The sequence below is a fragment of the Mus pahari genome, chromosome 8 (genome assembly GCF_900095145.1).
Source record: "Mus pahari chromosome 8, PAHARI_EIJ_v1.1, whole genome shotgun sequence".
NCBI classification, from domain to species: Eukaryota; Metazoa; Chordata; class Mammalia; order Rodentia; family Muridae; genus Mus; species Mus pahari.
The window spans coordinates 29,393,867-29,398,519 of record NC_034597.1 but is presented as its reverse complement, the minus strand read 5'-3'; positions in this window follow the sequence as shown (position 1 = coordinate 29,398,519).

Here is a 4,653-nt window from a genome sequence, read left to right as displayed (position 1 = left end):
TTGGGTTTTCTTTATTGTTTCTACTTCTATTTTTAGATCCTGGATTGTTTTGTTCCATTCCATCTCCTTTTTGATAGCGTTTTCCTATATCTCTCTAAGGGATTTTTGTGCTTCCCCTTTAAAGTCTTCTGTTTACCTGTGATTTCCAGTATTTCCTTCTTAAAGTCCTCCATCATCATCATGAGAAGTGACTTTAGATTCATGTCTTCCTTATCTGGTGTAATGGTGTATCCAGGACTTGCTATGGTTGGAGAGTTTGGTTTTGATGATGCTAAGTAACCTTGGTTTCTGTTGTTTCTGTTTTTACACTTGCCTCCTGACATCTGATTATCTCTAGTGCTTGCTGCCCTCAATATATCTGATTGAAGCCTGTCCTTCCTATAATCCCAGTTGATTCAGGACTTCTCAGAGTCCAGATTTCTCTGTGATTCTTTGATTGTGGACTCCTGTAAACCTGAGATTCTGGGTGTGTCTAAGTTCTTGGCAGTCAAGCTCTTCTGAGACACACAAATACTAGTGTGACCCAGCTCCTGTTATCCTGGGATCCTGTTGTCCTAAGATCCTGGGTATGTTACAGTGCGTGGAAGTGGTGTCTCCTTTGAGAACAGTGGAGATGTTTGGTTTGTTCGAAACCAAGCTAAACCAGAACTGATCAAAAGGAACATGAGCCTCTGGTCAGGAAATGCTCTGGTGTCCTTGTTCCTGCTGTCACAGGCTCATCACTATTGGATTGGAGCAGATGTTCTGTTCCGCTTACCAGTGATCCTAAGATCTCTTGGGCAGCCTGCTAGGGACTGTGGGGGTGTCCACCAAATCAGAGTTCTAGGTGAGCCGGCGCTGGAGCAGACCAGAAGGGATTTGTGGCCCTGGTCAGGCCGGCTCTCTGCTTCCCTAGTGCTGTCTCAGGTCCTGTGTGATTGGATTGGAGCAGAAGTTGTATTCTACTCACCAGTGATCCTAAGGTCATGTGGGTAGTCCTTTAGGGACCATGGGGGTGTCCAACCACTCAGCACCCTAGGTGACCTGTTACTGGCACAGACTGGAAGGGATTTGTCTTAAATAGTGTTCTAAACAACAATGGTTTAACCCTTTAATGAAATGAAAGGATATTTATAATTTCACCACATTTTGAGCCACAGTGTCTCAGTGGAACAGTGGCTACAGAATCATGCAATAGTGAACTGAGGCAGGCATAAAATAAAGCAGAAAATACTGAAATATCCTAAACATTTAATACCATTTCTAAAATCCTCTGTGAAACAATTTAAGAGAAAAAAAAGTCTAATCCCATTATATAATCAGAACATTATCAGCTGTTGCAGCTAGCTGTTCTTGTAAGAAGCCACAAGATAAAGATCAGGGATTTTAATTGAAAACAGAAAATGTAAAACAAATAACAGCTAAAGGGACAATGCATGATGGATTTAATAAAGATAAGGGTTGAATGCAATCAATTACAAATAACAAAAATGGCTGAGATAATAAATAATCCAAACACTGACTGCATGAGCAAACTAATAAATGACTCAATGCAGAGTAAAAATTACAAACAGATAATAAAGGCAGAGTGGTACATCACCAATACAGTAGGAAATTAAAGGATTAATGAGAGACATTGTGTTCAACTCTGCAAGAGGATCTGAAAACTACAGAAAATTCAAGACGTCTCAAAGAACTCCTAATAAATTAGTGGATTCTAACACAAACATGGCATTTGTGGAATACTCCTCAATGTGTTAAAAATGATTGTGACAATAGTGCCTTGCTTCTCAAGATATCAAATGGAGATATTTGGTCATTCTACTGTCACCCAATAAAATAACTGAAAGAAAATCCCAAGGTTTACTGCTGAATTCTGGTGGGAATGAGAATGCTGGAAGTCATTCAGAGGAGAAAAGCACATATAAAAGATTCCAGTTATAAAATGCATCATGTATAATTGATTGATTGTTGATTGATGTTGTGGTGAAGGGGATGGAACACTAGGCCTTTCAGATATTAGAAAAGTTTTTGCTATTGTCTATACTGTAAGCCGCAAGACACAAACTTAAATAAATGTTTTCAACAAAAAGCAAAAAATTATATAAAAATCTTACATGAGTTAATCAAAAAAAATTATAAAAGTCTTCTTAGTAATCTTACTAAAATGCAGCCTGAATATTAAAAGCAATGTTATAATTTTTAATTACCTTTAAAAAAAGAGTTAGATTTACACAGGATGATATTGTAATTAGAAACAGAAGGAACCTCAAATATCCATATGTCACCATGTATTGATGGCATGAAGCTAGCAAGATATCACTATGAAAACATGATTTTTTTTTTAATTAAAGAAAATAATCTAAATTTCACATGCCAGGATGAATATACTATCAGGTAAGGATATGGTAAAGAGTTGCTAGCCTCTAAGATATTAAGTTTAATTATAAAACCATGGGAATAAAAGGATGACATAAGTAACAAACATAATTATATGTATGAGAAAAATACAAACAAGGACATGAATCAGAGTACAATTTTAAGGTGTAGTACAGTAATATGAAAATTTTTATACATGTATAACTTTTCTATTAAGATAAGCTTCCCATGAATCAAAGACATAATTGTGGTTTTTATTTTTTTTTATAGTACTGGGTATGAAACCCAGAGCTTCTTGAATGTGGGGAATATTTCTCAATAAAAATCTTAAATATTTTTAAAATGATTATAATACTATACTGTTTTTTTCTATAAAAATCATGAATGGAAAAAATATCTGAATATAAGGATTAATTAAAGAACAACTCACAAATCATATTGCAAAGAAACTGTTGTCTGTTTGTGAAAAATGCTTCTATGATAAGCATAATGGCACACTCCTGGCAGTTAGTACTTGAAACATGAAGAAAGGAGGGTTTCAAATTCCAGGCTAGTCTGAGATCCGTCCTAGGATGCTGTTTCAAAAAGAAAAATCAAACCAAACAAGATGGAAGGAAAACAAAAACACTTTCATTCATCAATAGGAGAAATGAAAGACCAATGTATAATGGGCAAAATTTAATATTCTCTGCTGACAGACAACTTTCAGTGTCTTGGTTTTACTGAGTATACTTATGTTACTGAAGTTCTCAAATTCTGAGATTTCTAAAAGCCCACATACACTAGAAAACTAGTAAGAGATCTGCAAATGCTAAATATGAGACAATGTGAAGATGTGCAATAATAGAAAGATTAATTTATCAAACATATCTAACATAAGACTTCATGGGTATAAGAGTTCCATGAATGAGTCAATCATCTCATGAGTAATAGGTATGTGCATGCAAAGAGGAGGGAAAACTCATAGCACCATAAAATCAAATTAGAAGGGAGTGTAAAAATAGGAAATCATTAGACATTACCAGGAGTGTGTGTGTGTGTGGGGGGGGGGGAGGTGGTGATAAGTATTTGCAAAGTCGCAATGAGTTTTCAGAAGATGTCATCCTAAAGGAAAACTGCTAACACTGAGAAACCTGGCTGCTAGCCTCTGAACTAGCTCATCAAGTTTGACCTCATCAGTAAGGACACAAATTGACAGAACAAGCTACATGAGCCTTTATTCTAGATAGAGAGAATCCATGGAGAAACAACAAGCAGGACAAAAAATGGTGACATGCAAAAATTACCTACTCTGACTTCTTTGAAGTCTCAAACTATTAAACAACTGCACTGGCTTATAGAGCTCCTGTAGGTTAAAGAAAGCTGCATCATGAAAACTCAATAAAAATACTTTTGAATTTAATCACACATCAAAAGGCATTGTAACTGATAAAATGCAAATGAGTGCAGAATTATTGCTTTATATTCGTGTCAGTTTCATGATATCAGTAAATTTACCATGTCTATATATAATATTCATATTTCAGGGAAACATATGTATATAAAAATCCGAAGTAACTTGAAACACATTTTTGTACCTCTTTAATCTTTTTTAAGTGAAGAAGTAAAATTTAAAACACAATGAAAGACAAAAGCCAATGTTCATTTTCATGCACAGATTTGTTGATTTAGATAATCAAATAAAGGAAATATAATCAAAGCCAAAACACCAATTGGCTGAGGATATGACCCATGGAAGAACTTCCTGTGATGTTACTTGAAAGTTTCTAAAAAGATGCGATGAAATGGAACAGGCAAATTTCATGAATTTGTAATTCCTCATCTAGTTAATTGGAAGAAAATGTTAAGCAGCATATGGCTTTGTATCAGCTTACTAGGCAGCAGCCAGGGCATTCGATTCTGATCTCCAGTCTAATCCTGACTGTGTAACTAGTACCTCTGTTATCCTTGTAGGGCCTCGGGTTCCCCTTTTGCAATGTGGGAAAAGAATAGCAATGAGGACAAACAGGTGTTTAATTTAGTGTATAGAAAGGTGCATAAAACAAACAAATCTAGGGAGGTCATTGTATCCTTGTCATTAAGGAGAGAAAGAATGTTGTGTTTCCAAGTGAAGACCAAACTGTACTGTACACATATCTGACATTTTAAATTTTGACTTTCATAATAGTCTTAACTACAAAAATGAAGATGTAAAATTCACACAAATGAAAAAAAAGAAAGGAAGGAAGGAAGGAAGGAAGGAAGGAAGGAAGAAAGAAAGAAAGAAAGAAAGAAAGAAAGAAAGAAAGAAAGAAA